The sequence below is a fragment of the Populus alba genome, chromosome 11, assembly GCF_005239225.2.
Source record: "Populus alba chromosome 11, ASM523922v2, whole genome shotgun sequence".
Taxonomy (NCBI): domain Eukaryota; kingdom Viridiplantae; phylum Streptophyta; class Magnoliopsida; order Malpighiales; family Salicaceae; genus Populus; species Populus alba.
Genome location: NC_133294.1, coordinates 17,183,492 through 17,202,328, shown reverse-complemented (window position 1 = coordinate 17,202,328; position 18,837 = coordinate 17,183,492). Strand labels below are relative to the sequence as shown.

Sequence of the window (18,837 nt, the reverse complement as noted above, 5' to 3'; positions counted from 1 at the left end):
AGTTCTTGGGCCAGGCCTCCAGCCAATAGCGATTACCGAGACCAAATCCCAAAGTGTTGATGGCAGCCAGTGTCATGGGGCATTTCGGAGGATCAATTTAAAACAACTTTTTGTTCACTTGTTAGTAAGAATGATGAGTGACTCCTATTATCTCAGGCAAATGCGGTTACCAAACCAGGTTTTGTCTTAAAATCACTTCCCGCGATTGGATCATTGATACGGGGCGGCGACGGATCATATTTCTTCGTCACTTAAATTATTCCGTATAAAAATAAAGTTGTTCATTACATTCGGTAATACTCCCAGTTGGATGAGAAAGTCAATATTGCGCCAAAGGATCGCGTACCTTTGAACTCTGCTTATTATCTGCATAATGTGCTTGTGTTCCTACTGTTCAAAGTTTGATACCTGATACTCAGTTAGTCGGTTTGACGAGAGGCCTGAACTGCCTCAAATAACTTTTTTTCCCCTATTTGTATTGTTGCAGGATCTGGTACGAGGAGGATGATTGGTTTGCGGTAAACAAAGAGACGGCTTTATAGTCATCTAACGCAGCACTTGTCTGCACGAATATAAAACATAAAACACCGCCTCCCCACCACAAAACTGCGCTAACATGCAATCACCATTTTCATCCACCGATCTCTGGCATCATCGCTTTAGGGCAATGCATCATCTCCTTGTTTAAGTTTCATTGCCAAGAATTCTTTAGATTTTGTCAATTCGAGTCAAATATATGCTTGTCATATAATGTCCTTTGGCCAAAAGCAGAGTCGTTTACCTTTCAGTGCCCTAGTAACTTATTTTCTTCAATAAAACCTTTTTGAAATAAGTTTCATTGTGATATTTGGGGTCGTTATCGACATCCCTTCCCTTACTGACTTTGTGTGCTTCATTATTTTCTTACCATTGTGGAATGATTTTCTCGTTTCAACAATTGGATATTTTTTATGATGCGACATAAAAAATGAAGCATCAATCACTTTTTAAAAAATTTCTTTTAGTTTTGTTCAGACCCAATTTGAAACTCAAATAAAAACATTTCGAAGTGATAACGGTGGAGAATTTATTTCTTTACGTTCTTTTTTTCAAAATCATGGGGTCATTTTTCAACATTCTTGCGTCTACACGCCGCAACAAAATGGGGTTGTGGAACGTAAACATCGTCATATTTTACAAGTGGCTCGCGCTTTTAAAATTTCAAGCACATCTCCCTAACCGCTTTTTTGGGGAATGTGCTCTTACCGCCGTCCACATAATCAATCGTTTGCCTTCTCCAGTTCTTTCTCTAAAAACTCCTTTTGAACTTCTCTTTTTCAAAAAAAACCCGTTTTTTTCTCATCTCCGTGTTTTTGGCTGTCTAACCTATGCTACTAATGTGCGCATTTCTCATAAGTTTGATCAGCGTTCCATTCCTTCCATTTTCATTGGTTATCCCGTTGGACAAAAAGCATACAAATTGTTTGATTTGTCACATAAAAAAATTTTTACTAGTGCGCGATGGGTCAGATTTCATGAAACCATTTTTCCGGCTATGCAGTGCTATCCAGGCCCATCTAATAAGCCCCACCAGAAACTGGCCCCACAAATTTCCGAAACCGGCCCTATTAATCCCAATTATGGCCCGTGACATCCCTTGCGCGCCAATTCTTCTCCTTCCACATTAGACACTTACCTGCCAAATCACCTTACCTCACCTTTACCAAATTCCCCATCTTCATCTCCTTCACTGACGCCATCACACATGTCCCCTTCACCTCGTGACCCACCGTCACCTTCACCACTCCCACAGCCACCTCCTTCAGCTCACCATCTCTTGGAGCACTCATCAAACCCACTCCACCAAATAACCCCCATTTGCCTGCCCCCTGATTCCTCTCCGTCGCTCAAGTCGCCAGAACTGTTCACCGATCCCAAGCTCAAAGATTTCGTCCACTATTTAACACCACATCCTGCAACAATGTTTACACTGACATAATCACTCTCTTGGTCGCTGGGGTCCAACCAAAGGAACTCCACCGGCATCCTCCTGTCTAACCACCTTCTGTTCATATTCACCGACTACACACCCAATTACAGATCCTTTGGTTGCTCAACGATCGGACCATCAGTGAACCTAAGTTCCTATTCAGAGGCAGTTGTTCATACCTGGCGCAGTGGCAAGGAGAGGCCATGACTTCTTGAGTTGGCAGGCTTTACGAAGCTAACCGCGCACCTGGACTCTTGACCAACTTCCCACTGGTAAAATTCCAATTGGCTTGCCGATGGGTCTATAAGGGTTCAAAGCTCCCGATCAGCAATGGGTCAGTTGAAAGGCACACAAAGCACGGTTGGTAGCAAAAAAGGGTTCACCCAAGTTGGAAGGCATAGATTACCAGGATACATTTTTCTCCAACAGCGAAGATTCTTTCAGTGCGCTGCCTTCTTGCCTTAGCTGCAGGCCCGTGGTGTCTAGGTCCTTGCATCCGAAAATGGACGTGAATAAGCGCCTTTCTTCATGGCGATTTGGAAGAGAGATTTTTACATGTCTCCACCGCCTGGGCCTTCAGCCCACAGGAGGGGGAGAATAATCTGGTGTTGGCCGTTTACATAAGTTTCGCTGTACGGTTTTGAAACAGGCGTCTAGGCAGTGGTTTGCAAAATTTCTCGGGAGGCCATGGGTTCTGCTGGCTTCATCCAACTCGAGCCGATTACTCTTTGTTCACCAAAACACGATTGCAAGCTCTTTACTGCACTTTTGATATATGTGGGATGACGCATTCTAATAACTGGAAATGATCATGCTAGCATTGTTGACACTAAAAAATCCTGCATTAGTCAGTTTAATCTTAAAGACCTTGGTAATCATTAAAGTACTTCACTTGCATAGAAGTTCTGCGAATCCAAGAAGGGTTATTTTTATCTGTCAACGTAAATATGCTTTGGAAATTATTGAGGATGTGGGTCTGTTGGGGGCTGCCCCAATTAACGACTTCCTATGGAACGAGGTTTAAAATTATCAGACCAGGTGTTTTGTTTGAAAAGAACCCGAGTAAAAGTTATAGAAGATTGGTTGCAGATGATTTAGTTCTAACAGTTTCGAGGACCGGGATATACCTAGCCAGTGCATGTGTTTGAGTAGGTTTACTGCATGAGCCCAGAAAGCTTCACATGGAAGCAGCACTTCGTGTTTGTCGATATTTTGAAAAGTGCACCAGGTCAAGCCCTATTTTTTCTCATCGAAATAATGACTTCGAGGTTGAGAGCAGCCCTATTGTGACTCAGACTGGGCAGGTTGGCCCGCTCACTAGGAGATCCACCACAGGCTATTGTGTGTTTCTGGACCGTCATTTGATATCCTGGAGATGCGAAAAGACAGAAAAACAGTTTTCCCTGTCTTCCGCCGAAGACCCGAATATCGCCAAGAATGACAGGAGCCTGCTGTGAGTTGACTTGGCTGCGTCAATTATTGAAAGACTTGGGCCTTGCAATACATTCATGAAAGCAGCCCCTATTGTTTTTGCGACAACAAGGCTGCCTTACACATAGCTGCCAACCCAGTTTTTCCATGAGCGGACTAGGCACATTGAGAATGGACTGCCATTTCATTAGAGGACAAGATCAAGACCGGTTCAGTGATCACGAGATATGTGAGTTCTACACATCAGCTGGCGGATATCCCTGACCAAGTCTTTGGCGAAAGGAAAGTTTCATCCCTATGATTCGCAAGTTGGGAGTTCAGGACTATCGCACTCCTCCAACTTGAGGGGAGTGTTACAAGATAATGGTTGACATTATCTTTATATAGAAAATAGATAAATCAGTAACATATTATTTTCCTATTTTGAGTCCCTACTATTGTAGCTGATTTTTCCTGTATTGTAGTTCCCATTCCTAACTTCATAGGAAATGCCTTGGCCTGTACAAAATACAATGACCTAAGGTCCTGTATATCATTCATTCATCTCAATATACATTGTTCTTCCATCTTCTTCAAGTCAGGTGCAGATTTTGAACAGCATTAACAGGAAAACTGTCCGTTGTTGCGACAAATGACTCGTCCGCAAAAAACAAGAATCAAATTTTGATTTCTATTGTTGGATGGTGCTCAAAAATTTCAACAGCTAGATTTTATAGACCATGTTCCTATAATGGGTTTGCTGGCTATAATTCAACTGTTCTGGAAAGCTTTTCAGATTAGGAAGGATAGGTACGTATTCCACAGGCAGTGTTGGTCGGATTTAGATGCCACTACTCTATTCTGGACATGAAGTGTTTGTCGTACTGAAGTGGATATTACATTTATGGGCTTTCAAAAACCGATCTAAAGAAACTATTGTGCTCCTCCTGGCTGTGGAATATTGGATAAGATGCATTTAGGTGGCTTTATAATCATAAATCCATCTACTTGCACTCCGGAACTTACAATGTAACATTTGTGCATGCATGCACCAAAACTGAAAATGAGCTTGTCCATCACAAGTGCTGTGGAGGAATTGAGATTGATGTCAACGTGATCAAAACTATTAGTATCAATTTCAGTTATGTGTCGTTTTTCATGGATTCAATGGTCAATATTTCACCGTGCTTTATCGCATCCCGCTCTGGGACTAAATAGAATTCAATTTGAGAAAAACAACCAGAAGGAACCTTATGTTAGTCCCTCGATTATCTGCATTCCCAATTAGGTCTCCGTTATACGTTTTTTTTTTTTTTTTTTTCAACTAGCATAAGAGTGGGGCAATCGATCTTTCTGCTAATACTTTCGTTTTTCATAAAGTTTAGTTGCTCTGGCAGCAAGGCCCCTTGCTCACTAGTTCCAGCGGATTCTTTCAAAGACCTACAGCCCCCTGAGGCAGAGATCGAAGTTAAGGAAGAAGGCTAAAATTAAGAGCCCCATCTGTTCACGAATCAGGAAACGCTCCAGTTGCATCATGATCTACTGCTGATGGAAAGATTGACATTTTTATGTGTTCTCTAGACAAGTTAGGCACTGATAGACGCTACTTTGTCGTCTTATATTCACAAGTCTTGATGGCAACAGGAGAGAACAAGAGAAAACATTAAATATAACAAATTGTGGAAGGAGAGACTTTTCTTGCGCTGTTCAATGTTAGAAACTACCAATAGGCCTCCCTGGTCTATTTTGGCCTTTGTGATGAGCAGCCTCTTTCTTACAAAAGTCCCAATATAGGAAGTTTGAATGGATTTGGGAAGGATATAGAATTAATGCAATCTGTGCGAAAACGACAGTGTTTGTACATTGAACTTTTGACAGAAACGTCAATCATCAACCCATGTAAGGACAGTACTACGCGGATAAGAACATGGCTGCCAATGAGAAATTAAAGTAAATAAAATAAAGCCTAATAGGAAGCATCTCATGCTCATCATGAAGTAGAAATTAGAAGTTATGGGAATTGGCAGAGGCAAAATTTCAATAGCTCTTTCTTCTCCTAGTTCTTCTCTTGTGTTAGAGATTATCAGTCCCCATAGATACCATCACATCAACTCAAATCCTCAAGGATCCAGAGGCTATGGTCTCTTACGGCAGTATCTACAAACTGGGATTTTTCAGCCTTGTCAATTCTACCAATCGGTATGTAGGAATTTGGTTTAATGAGATTCCTGTGGTGACTGCCGTGACTTATGGTAGCTAATAGAAACAAACCTTCTCAATGACTCATCTGGAATTTTGACCATATCCGAAGATTTGGAAATCTTGTAGTTTTGAATGGGCAGCAAAGAGATTCTCTGGTCAAGTAACGTTTTCAAACTCTGTGTTCAAATTCAAGTGCACAGCTCTCCGACACTGGAAACCTTGTTTTGCGAGATAACAACAACGGAGAAATCAAGTGGGAGAGCTTCCAACATCCTTCCGATACATTCTTTTCCAATATGAAATTAAGTGCCAATAAAAGAACAGGTTGAGAGAGTTCTTATAACATCGCGGAAAAGCCCTACTGATCCTCCACTGCGAAGCCTTCCACTACTAGAAAAAGGGCCAATTAGCATCTGAATTTAGCAACGGATAATTCCGTTGCTAAATTTAGCAACGGATTTGCAACGGATTGTATATATATTAATTTTTTAATATCAGCAACGGATTTTAGTAACGGAAAATCCGTTGCTAAATTCACCTTGAATTTAGCAATGGATTTTCCGTTGCTAATTAAAAAAATAATATATTTAAATTATAATATAAAACCGAAATTACGAGCATCGTTGATTACATTTACCAAGGGATGAAATCTGAGCCGTTTCTATTTATCGTTGGCTTTGGTAAATCTCACCTGCACTCTCCCCCCACACCCAAATGCAAAATTAACAAAAGACCAAAATGAACAAAACCAACAGATGCAAATTAATGATCTTCCACTCTTCAGTCTCCTTCGTCTCACCTAACAACACCGATCCATAACTGCTAGAAAAATCACCCTCTCTTCATCGATTTGTTTTTCCTTTTCCCAAACATTTAATCTTCTTCGCCAGTCTTCAGCGGTGCTAATTTTTTTTTTTCATCTTCCTCTCCTTCATCTGAACACAATCGAACCAGAGCCGCATCATTAATATCACCATCGAACATGCTGATTTAAGGTTTCTCCTTGTAAACGGGTTGGGTGTTTCACGGTTTTCTTTAATAGTTCAGGTAAGTAATTAAGGGTTTGTTTTTTGTTTTTGTTTGTTGCAATTTAACTTGCCAACTAACAATTTTCCACCTAACTTTCCCAATCTCAAGTTTTTTCTGTCCTGTAGAACAATCTCGGTCACCTGTAACTCAAGAACACAGGTAACTTTTTTTTTTGTCAATGCTTTGAATATGGTTTTAGGCTATTTTAATCGATTAATATAGGGTTTAGAAATGTTTTACCATGAATCTAGAACCTATTATGCATGTGTAATTGATAATTATCAAACCCCCAATCTCAATTTTTAGGGTTACGGTTCATAAATTTTTTGATGTTACCCCATCAGTTGAGCTATAATAATTTTTGCTTTCCCTTTCGTTTTCCTTTTTGCCAGTAGATAGTTGTTTTCCCCCATGAGATACGTTTCCATATCATTGTGTAAATGGGATGCTTTTTTTCTTTCAAACTACTGTTTGTAAGATCCAATGCTCTATCTCCACATTTTCTCATCTCCTCATGCATATAATAATTTGTCTTTAAAACAAAGCAAGGCCTTTTTATCACCTTGCTTCCCATTTTCTCCTCGGAGTCACAACCCTAATGTTTTTATTTTCCTGAACTTTCCAGTCAAAGGCATAGCTTTTGCCACTCGGTCTCATGAATCATTTGCAAGTTTGTGGCTAAAATAATTCCTTCTTTTGCCCCTCTCAAATTGCTCTTGAATATTATACCCTGTTTTAACTTGCTACCCTGTTGCTTCAACTTTTTTACATTGTAATGCCTCTACTTCTTATAATTTTGAAGTGTCTACAAGCAGCCGTATGGATGCTGTTAAAATGTAGAGAGTCTAGCAACTGGTAACCTGTGATGCATTTTCTTCTTCTGTAGCAGGTCCAAGTGTTTCTTTTTTTCTTGCTGTTGATTTGATTATTTTTATTCTATTTTTATTAATGACACAATTATATACACAATCCAGAACAAGAGGCGGGCTTTTCTTTGTTTTCCCATGCTAGTAGAATACATATCAAGTACGCAGTGGAGGAAAGATTGTCGACCATTTCAGAACCAGAAGAGGGCTTTTGGTTTTTTTTTGAAGCATCTCCAGTTCATAGGACTGTGCCAGCTTATACACTGACCTTCTCTGTTTCCCTACATGGTCACGAGTTCAAGGTGATAGAAGTATATTTAGCTAATTATTAGGCACGCTGTCATTAACATAATTTCCATTTAATTGATGGTTCTGTTGCAGCTTTCGGAGACTTTTAGAACTTCTCGTGGTATAAAGCAACAGGAGCAGGCACTCCATACTTTAACGTGAGGAAAGGTAATCTTCTCTCCGTCATTCTATATTTTGCGACTATTCTCTGCTTACTTCTGTAAGAACTTCGAATACGATCTCTTTAGTTTTTTTCTACTTTGAAGTCAGCAAAAACAATTATACTGCCGTGGTTCGCGCTCGAGAAATAATGCAGAAAAAAAAGACAGGAAATTATGACCGCCAATAAAATTTCCATTATGATCTAAACCATAAATAATCATGGGTTTAAATGTTAACCATGACTGCAATCTTTCAGTTTGTAATTGTTGTAGACGATCAAAAATGGGGATATTGAAGGAAACCTTATCATTGCAGCATCTCTTGCAAAGTCCTCAGCAAGGTGTCATTTCTGATTAAGAATGCGATCCAGGAATTGTTTCGGTAGGCATGAAAGAGGAGGATCTTGAAAGACTTAAGCTTCCTCTGTTGTCGCCAGAGACAGAGAACGAAGATTCATCTGCCCCCACGTTAACAAATCCACTGTTGGTTATGTTTTAATTCTTAGATCTTAATAGATATCCATTTCACTCACTGTGTATATAATCCTACTAAAGAAAAGTTCTTTGTAATCCTATAAGTCATTAAATCTGTTAAACATGTTTTGATTAATTATCATTTTTTCCCCCTGCTTTTCAGGATGCAAAATCTGGAACATGTACTGGATGTATCAGCATCAGACAGGGCTAGACTGTTCTTGCTCTTCTTCTCCTGAGACCAAGCCTGAAGACTTTTTAGAAGGCCAGGCCATAGTGTTTCCACTCAGTATCGCAACGGTGGGCGTTTTTAAGAAGAGCTGGCCATACAGAGCTTATGTAGATTTGTTGATGTTGGCTGGATTGCCACCAGTTTCTGTTCTTTCGGCAATAATTGATTCCAGACGGTTTCTTATAGCAAGAAAAATAGATCTATTTTTCTATTTGCTATTTTTTATTAATGATACAATTATTTTAATATTAAATTCATGTTAGTTGCATATATTCCACAACTTTTAAATATCCATAAATAAATAAATTAAAAATTCATTTTAATAAATAATAATAATTAATTAATAAAAAATAAAATAATCACCAAATTCTCTGTTGGTGATTGTGAATCAGCAACGGAGGGAATCCCGTTTTGCTGATTCACAAAAATGAGCAACGGATTTATCCGTTGCTAAACTGAGCAAACAGATAATCCGTTGCTACTTCTTAGCAACGGATAATCGTTGCTGCCAAAATCAGCAACGGATAAATCCCGTTTGCTAATAAAAAAATCAGCAACGACAAATCTGCATCTGATTTTTGCCGTTGCTGATTCCGTTGCCTAAATTATTTTAGCAACGGATGTGTAGTGTTATTTTGCAACGGAAGCAGTCCGTTGCCTATTAATCCATTTTTTTGTCAGTGTTCACTGCTGGGTTCTAAATAATCTAGGCATACCTAGATGTTCATATGTAAGGGATAATTTATCCAATTTCGGAGTGGTCCATGGAGCCGTCAGGTCTTTATTGGAGTTCCTTATATGAATTTTGCAACTGTTTTGGGCTCAATCTAGTAGATGATTGGTGAAGTATTATTTATCTAACTTTCAACTTCGCTAATCACTCCTTGTCGAGCTTTGTGTTGACTTCAGAAGGCAAATGGAGGGAAACACGTTGGAGGATGCATGGAGGATAGGACTGTTCTATGGAGTATTCCACAATCGGAATGTGAATTGTACGGAAAATGTGGCTTTCAAGGGAAACTGTAATTCACGGAAATCACCTATTTGCAACTGTTTTAAGAGGGTTTCAGCCAAAAAACCCAGGACGAATGGTATAAAGGAACTGGACTAGTGGTTGTGTCAGAGGAAATCATTGCAGTGTGAGAGACTAAAATAATGGAGTGAAGCTGCAGGAAAGAAATGATGGCCTTTTGAAGCTAGGTAATATGAAGGTGCCGGACTTTGCACAATGGTCTCCTTCGGATGAAAAATGAAATGCCGAAACAAGTGCTTGACAAAACTGTTCATGGCATAAGCTTATGCATATTTATTCTGGTATTGGATGCATGTCATGGAGTGGAGATCTAATTGATCTACAGGAGTTTTCCACAGATGGGGCTGATCTTTACATCCGCTTGGAGTATTCAGAATTAGGTAAATCTCTTTATCAATATCTGCCTGATTTCCTAGCAAGCTTATAATGATTTAAAGTCATCTGCTGTTAAGTTAATTCAAAGAGATCTGACTTGCAGATGGAAACAGTAGACAGAAAGTTCACTGTCATTGTTACTGCTGTTTATAGGAACAATCAGCTTGGCCATGCTTCTGTTGCTTTTCTGATATGGAGGTTTCATGTCTAAACATAGAGGTAATAAGAATATTCTTGTAAATCAAACTAAACGATTTGAAAAACATGCAATTTCAACTAAGACTTGCATCTTGAATCTAACTCAGCGAGAAAGGAGAGGAGGGAGAAGTTGCGTTCTGATAAGAACGAAACACATCAAACTTTTTTGGATGGGAACATGCCTGGAGACAGCATGGACCAAGTTAAACTCCAGGAACTACCTCTTTTCAGCTTAGAGAGGCTGACTTCCGCAACAGACAACTTTGATGCGTCGAATAAGCTCGGTCAGGGTGGTTTTGGTCCCGTGTACAAGGTAATGCTGTTTCTCTAGTGGCGTTTATGGTTAATGAAATTGAACAGCTACATGTAAAGTGGTGTGATTGTCTAGGGAAAATTGCCAGATGGACAGGACATAGCTGTGAAAAGACTGTCAAGAGCATCCGGGCAAGGGCTAGCAGAATTTATGAATGAGGTTGTTTGTGATCTCTTAAACTGCCAACATCGAAAACCTCGTGAGACTCCTTGGTTGCTGTTGTTTGAAGGAGAAGAGAAGACGCTGGTCTACGAGTACATGCCAAACAACAGTTTGGATGCAATTCTTTTTGGTTCGAAATACTGCCATTCCTATATGCTAACTGCATTACATGTGAATCAGACTACCTTCTTCAATCATTCATTTTTTAACCTTGAGTGATTTCGTTTGTTTTCTTGCTTGAATATATATAGATCCACTGAGGCAAGAATCTCTAGATTGGAAAAAACGATTCAGCATCATCGAGGGAGTTTGTCGAGGTCTCCTTTATCTTCACAGGGATTCAAGACTGAGAATTATTCATCGAGATTCTGAAGGGCAAGCAACATTTGTTGGACCAAGAACTTAAGCCAAAATCTCAGATTTTGGAATGGCTAGGATATTTGGTGCATATGAAGATCAAGCCAATACTAGAAGGGTGGTTGGAACCTTGTAAAGAGCCTTTAAGTTATCTATATTCAAGTTCCTCCCTTTACTGGCATCACATGCATTGAGCTGTAACCCTATTCAAAACCATGTAAGGTCAAAAAATCTTTCTTCATGTTTTCATTAATGGTGTTGTGCAGTGGCTATATGGCTCCTGAATATGCAATGGAGGGTAGATTTTCGGAGAAATCAGATGTCTTCAGCTTTGGAGTTTTGTTGTTGGAGGTTGTAAGCGGGAGAAGAAATACTAGTTTCTATGGGAATGAGCAAGCCTTGAGTCTCTTAGGATTTGTATGTCGTCCCCAATGCATCATAAGTCAATATGTAAAGCTTGGAATTTTTCGTTTCAGACAAAAAATTTCAAACTGCGACATGCTTATTTCTATTACCACTTCGCTTTTCAGGCATGGAAATTATGGAATGAAGGCAACATTTCAGCTCTAGTAGATCCAGTGAGTATTCCGATCCGAGTTCACAGGCGGAAATATATAAAGTGCATACATGTTGGCCTCTTGTGTGTTCAAGAGTTCCCAGAAGATAGTACCAACAGCTCTTCTACTGTCGTTTCAATTCCTGAATAGTGAAATTTCTCATTCTTTCCAGCTCCAAACGCAGCCGCCATTTGCCGAAAGGAGACACCACTTGAATGAAGAGATATTAACTTTCATCAAAGTCATCAACAAGTATTCCATTAATAATGTGGACACTCACAAGGTGGTTGATGGCAGATAATTGCAAGTTCATGTTGGAAAACTTCTTTAAGCTTCAGGGGCCGGGAGTGAAACCTTGAGAAATCTGTGAGTGTTACACTATAGTTCCATTGATTCTGATAAGCTTGCACACTTGTCTCTCTTTTCTACGAAATTTTCCACCTCTTTTAGTTGTTTTGAAAAGATTGATTTGTCTTGAAATTAGTTGAGAATCAATATAGTAAGGGTGTATTTGAAGTTTTGTGAATTTTAAAATATTGAAACAGAGGTCGCCTCATTCATCTTAATTTTTGTAATTCTAGGATGCTAAGCATTAATATGATCTTATGTTGCTATTTAATTTGATAGTCATGTTTTGAAGATTATTAAAATGTTGAGATTGATCTTCAAAAATCTGAAGAGTACTTTGGAATTGGAAGAAACATGGCTTCCTCTTACGCTGAGAGGTCGACCTTATCATATGTTGAAAGGGCTTATCCACCACAAGCATGATGAAAAAGGTTCGGCCCTACCATATTTATTTTATATGATCTTCGTATATTATTTTTATTAAAAAAAATTCTACTTCAAACAGAGAAACAATACAAAATAAAAAATGATAAGCATAAATAATAAAGAATTTTTCATTATATTCATGTACGCGGGGCAAGGGGTGAGATGCATTCACGAATCCCTTAAGCTTTTATAAATTTGATTCTATTTGCTATTTTAGCTCTTAATTTTTGATCACATCGGACCTTATACTTTATTTTGATGGATAAGATCAATTAAGGAAAAAATAGATATCACAAATATCTAAAAAAATCACAAAATCATAAACAATAATTCAGTAACTAACCATAAGCCTTTTGAAAGATTAAAATTATTTGAAAAATTAACCATTGCAAAATTTAGGACATTGAGTAATGAAAACAACTACAATCAATTAACCCCGGTTTAAAAGGGTTTGTTTGCAAAAAATCCAGATAATGGAACAAAGAATTCTGGACTAAGCGGCTGTGTTAGGGTTGACATTGTTTGCAGAATGATTAGAATACAGAATGGAAAAGAAGATGGATTTGGGAAGCTAGAGATGATGAAGGTGCCAACCTTTGCCGAGCACTGGTTAAATCCGTCCTCCGAACAAGAATGCAAAGATGAGTGCTTGAGGAATTGTTCCTGTGTCGCTTCTTCATTTTATAATGGTTATATCTGTATGGCAATGGACAGGGAAACTTGATTGAATATACAAAAAGTTCTCTGAAAGGAGGGACAGATCTCAACATTCGCCTGGCGTATACAGAACTTTGGTAATGTTATAATATTTTTTAATTTTCATTCACTAGTGTTTCGTTTTTTCAGGTGTGCAAAAACTAGTGTACATACCAAAAAAGTTCTGTATCTGTATTGAGGAAACATTGATAAGTTTTTTCATATTTCCATTACTTTTTCGCTAAATAACCTTAGGTACAATTTTTTAGTTGCAGATAACAAGAGAAACATGAAAGTAATCATCAGTATGTCAGTGATTGTAGGAGCCATGGGCTATCGTGCATCTGTGTGTTTCTTTCTTGGAAGTGGGATGGCTACACATATAGAGGCAATATGCTACGTCTTATTAGCTTACTGGACTTCTAAACTTTACAATTTTAAACAAGTTAAAGAAAACACCATTCACAAATAATAACGACACTCCCACTTGAATTCAGAAAGGAAGTTGATAAGTGAGGAGACCTTATCGTTCAGAACGAGAGAAGCACAAGGAACAGTTTTTGATGGAAACTTGCCCGAAAACGTCAAGGAAGTTAAACTTGAACCACTCTTCAAATTAAAAATTCTTGAAACTGCTACAAACAACTTTGACATATCCAAGAAGCTTGGGCAGGGCGGCTTTGGTGCAGTATACAGGGTAATTCTTCTGGAACTAAAGGTTCTCTACAGTTATTTAGAGCAAATAGTTATTTATCCGTTTGATATGACATTGTAGGGAAAATTGCCAGATGGACAGGAAATAGCTGTGAAAAGACTCTCTAGAACATCTGGTCAAGGGCTTGAAGAGCTCATGAATGAAGTTGTGGTGATTTCAAAACTCCAACACAGGAATCTTGTGAGTCTTCTTGGTTGCTGTGTTGAAGGAGAAGAGATGATGTTGGTTTATGAGTACTTGCCGAATAAAAGCTTGGATGCATTTCTCTTTGGTTAGAGCAACTGCCCTCTTTTTATTTAGCTAATACTTTTCTTGACTCATTTTTCATTGCCCTTGTTTTCTCATTATTTTTTCTGGATACAATTTGCTTAGATTCACTCAGGAAAGGACACCTAGATTGGGAAAGACGCTTCGATCGACATTATTAACGGGATTTGTCGAGGTCCTCTTTACCTCACAGAGATTCTAGACTAAGAATAATTCATAGAGATCTGAAGCAGGTACATCTTATTGGACACGAGCTGAATCCCAAATTTCAGACTTTGAATGGCCAGGATTTTTTTGTGGCAATGAAGATCAAGTAAATATACCAGGGTCGTTGGAACCTAGTAAGTATATATTTATTCATTTTCATTTTAACTCCTATTTACCGTTTTGCAACTTTGAGCTCAGAAATCTGTGATCCTCATGCAGTGGCTATATGTCCCCTGAATATTTAATGAAGAAGATTTCAGAGAAATCAGATGTATTTAGCTTTGGAGTGTTGTTGCTGGAGATCGTAGCGGAAGAAGGAACTCTAGTTTTTATGACAATGAGCATTCTTGAGTCTTATAGGGATTTGTATGTCTGTCCACTCCCTGCCTGAGATATATGTCACGACCCGAATTCCCGATCCGTGACGCACGTAGGAGCGGTGTCGAAAGACACTCACCTACGCTAAGCTCAGAACGACATATCAAAAGAACAATTTGTTTCAAAAATACGCAGCCGACTCATAATATTCAGAAATATTATATTATTCAAATACTGATGAAACAAAGATAGTTATTAAAACAAAAATAATAATTCATAATAACTCATTACATTGTCAAATCCAATGTAATTAAAACAAGGTAACAGTTGGAGCGTCTAAGACATCAAATCAAAACTGAAGGAAAACCTCGCGAACAGCAAGCATTACGACCAGAACTGAAGAAGCGGAAACACTGAACAAAGGCCCAGAAACTAAGAACCTGAAATAATATTTAAAATGAGAGGTGAGTTCAACCAACTCAGTGAGGAATACAATTTAATATACATTTTAGATATTCAGGATATTAATAAGTTGTAAGATGATTTATCTTATATACATATACATATACATATACATATATTACTAAACATATTATCATAACGTAACATATAGTTATCATAACGTAACATATTATTATAACGTTAGTGGATTACATGTCAGAGATCAGATGACACCGAAGGTGACCAGATGACACCCGAAGGTGACCAGATGACACCCGTCGGTGACCAGATGACACCCGTCGTGACCACTGTGGGATGATCAATCGCCACAGGCTGATGCCTCTCTCACCAGCTAGGTAACAGAATACTATGTGCACACAGGCTAACTATTCTCCGTTAGCATGGAGTACTGACAAGTCCCATATCAAGGCATAACAAATATTCACATAATCATCAAAGAAACGTATATCATATCAAATAGAATTTACTTTAACAGATTGCGAGTGAAAATTCAATAATAAATTAGTACTCGGAAAATAAAGCAAACATATATAAATATTCAAGAAATTTACTAGTTGTACTCATTGTATAATCAACATACATACTTATTTATATTATATGCATATTAAAGATTATTCCACTCACCCGGAAAAATATAGAACTAAAGGAATGTCGGACGAAAGACCCGAAAAACCGATTAAGGATCGTTAGGAAAACCTACAATAAATATATGAAATATACTCAAAACAAATCAAACAAAAGATACCAATGCATAAAATAAATTGGGCTTAATCTCCCGAGTTTAGGGACTAAAACGACAATTTTACCAAAATTGAGGACCGAATTGTAAATACATGACCATACTGAAATTTATCCATAATTCGCCCTTATCTTTGTCCAGAATCTTGAATTATACCCCAAGGTCCAAAATGTGATTTTATCAAAATATTAGGGGTCAAATCGTAATTTGTCAACTTGGAGGACCAAACTGAAAATATCAATTATACTGGAATTTTGCCCTTAAATCATCCTCAGTTCTGTTCAGAACCTCAATTTATGTCCCAGGGACCAATCTGTAAAATTTCCAAAGTTTGGGGACTAAACTGCAATTTCCGTAAATTGAGGGACTAAACTGAATTTTCGTCATCTTCAACCTCAAACCCAGAATTTCAACAGATCACCTACTGTTATCCCCTGATTTCTAACACAATTTCACCATTTAAGCAAAATCATAACTCAAAATCATTATTTTTCAATTTAATCTCTCAAAATCAACTAATTCATTAAATACCCACAATAATCAACTCCTAACCTTCAAATTAATTCATCAATTAACTCAAAATACAAACTTCAAAACTCTCAAAATTAATCAAACCGAAATTTAACATATTATACACTTAAAACTATAAATCTTACCTTTTTACTTATTTCCTCTACTTCTCTTCTCCTTCCTCTCCTTCTCTCCTTTCTTTTCTTCTTCTTCCTCTTTCCCTTATCTCTCCCGTAGCTCTCTTTCTCTCAAAATCAGATCATCCTTTTTTTTTTTTTTTTTTTCTTATTTATATTTATCAACCATTGGTCAATTACCACACTACCCCTCAATCATTTATACCCTCTCTTTAAGCCACCAAGGGCTTTGTTGCCTTTTCTCATTCCTTTTAATACAAAACATCACAATATATCTGCAAAGCTCCTTTCAATTTCTGATACTATTAAACTTGCAAACTCTTACTTGGATGGATTTTTATATTTTCAGGCTTGGAAACTGTGGAATGAAGGTGACATTACAGCTGTGGTCGATCCTGCAATATCAGATCCATGTTTTCAGGTGGAGATATTCCGATGCATACAGATTGGTCTGTTGTGTGTGCAAGAAGTGGCGAAAGACAGACCGGCAGTGTCTACCATCACTTCCATGCTAAATAGTGAAATTGTGGATCTTCCTCCTCCAAAGAAACCAGCATTTGTTGAAAGGCAGAGTTACTCGGATACAGAGTCCATTACACAGAACCAAAAGATAAATTCCATTAACAATGTGACGATTTCTGATCTTAACGGCCGATAGAGTTCAGAACAAGTTTACTTTTCTATAAGATATTAATATATTTTATCATTGTAAAATTTTATACAACATTACATTGCTGGGTATGACTTAAGAAAATATCTACTACTCTGAGGAAAACTCAGAATGGCCGTCCTCTCCATCTTAATGCTGTTTCTTCAAAAAATGTTCGGAATGATGGCTTATGTACCTCCTCCTTTAAGAAATGATGTGTTTTCATTTACCCAAAAAAAAAAACGTTAATCTTTCTCAACAGAAGAAGAAGTTACTGCCACGCAATCTGCAACGGTAATGTCCTGTAACCAAGATGGAAGCTCAGCAGATGTAGATAAAAGTTATGGGGATTGGCAACTGCAGAATTGTAGGAGCCCTAATTCTCATTCCGTCCTGCTTTTCTTCAGTTTATGATGCTGCAACAGAGACGATAACATCATCTCAACCCATCAAAGATCCTGAAACTGTCTCCGCAGGCAATATCTTTGAAATGGGATTTTTCAGCCCTGTTAATTTGACAAATCGCAATGTTGGAATATGGGACAATAATGTTTCTGCAACGAAACCAGAATGGGTTCCCAACAGAAACAACCCAATCGCTGATTCTTCGGGTGCGGTGAGGATATCTGAAGATGGAAATCTTGTAGTTTTGAATGGTCATAAAGAGATTCTTTGCTCATCAAATGTTTCAAATAGAGTCAGAAACTCCATTGCACAGGTTTGAGACGATGGGAATCCAGTCTTGCAAGGGAATCATTTTATGGCGAAGTTTCCCTGTTGATAATGAAACAGCAAGGTCTTTTGACTTGTCAACTGCTGTTCCACACTTGAGTTGTAGAAATAGCTTATTTCCTAGAAATTGCCTAACTCTTTATCAACTGGATGGTCTACGGTCGATAAAGGATTCCATGAAAATTCCAATTAGACCATATAAAAGTTAAAAATCCACAGTTAAGTTCTACAAACAATAATTTTTTTTTATACAAGAAATCCAGGGTCCGAAGATATCTTATAACAGACAAACAGTCATATTTTTTAGTTTTCAGTCTTGGACAGAGATTTATTTTCTTTGTTTCCTTCTTTTCTTTATATATTGACGCAAATTTTTTTTTATTTGTTAGCCAAGTCTTGTTGGACTAGCTTTTATAAAAAATCTCAATTATAATAATAAAAAAAACATTAATAATTTAGAAAGGACAACTTAAATTTAAAAAAAAATGAATGTATACTATATAAAATTATTTGATATTATTATTAAATTTAATCTAATCAATAGGTTAATTTTGAAATCTTTTATTTTTTATTACTGAAATGGTTAGATACTGGATTGACCTTGACTTCAAGGTTAACATGCCAAATTCACAATCAAGTTAATGACCTCCACTAAGATTAAAGCTTTATTTTTTAATTATTTTTTACTTAATAATACACAACAAAAATAGAGTTTTGTAAAATCGAGCACAAACCAAATGTCAAGATATTTATTTGAGATTATGATAACTTCATAAAAAAATAAATCGAAACAATTTATAAAAATGAATTCTAAATCAGGCAAGTGTTAAAGAATGAAATTAAGAAAAGCAAATGAAAGAAGAAGAAGAAGAAGAAGAAGAGGAGGGAAATGCAAAAAAAAAAAAAAAAGAGGGAGAATCACCTCTTTTTTCTCATTTTTTTTTCAATTTCATCCCCATATTTTTTTTTTTTTTTTGATTTTGATACTATCTTGCGTAATTTATG

The 18,837-nt window shown here is 37.4% G+C and overlaps 1 long non-coding RNA gene and 2 pseudogenes across 1 annotated transcript; 2 read left to right on the top strand and 1 right to left on the bottom strand.

Moving 5' to 3' along the window:
• Window positions 1–10,198: 10,198 nt before the first annotated feature.
• LOC140954270 (G-type lectin S-receptor-like serine/threonine-protein kinase At1g11330) lies at window positions 10,199–11,776 on the top strand (annotated as a pseudogene).
• Window positions 11,777–12,929: 1,153 nt separating this feature from the next.
• LOC118031470 (G-type lectin S-receptor-like serine/threonine-protein kinase At1g11330) lies at window positions 12,930–17,199 on the top strand (annotated as a pseudogene).
• On the bottom strand, window positions 14,985–16,720 carry LOC140956130 (uncharacterized). Its single transcript, XR_012171195.1, has 3 exons — window positions 16,461–16,720; window positions 15,690–15,761; window positions 14,985–15,043 (listed from the first exon to the last, which is right to left on the bottom strand). It is a non-coding gene; the product is annotated as an uncharacterized lncRNA (long non-coding RNA).
• Window positions 17,200–18,837: the final 1,638 nt, after the last annotated feature.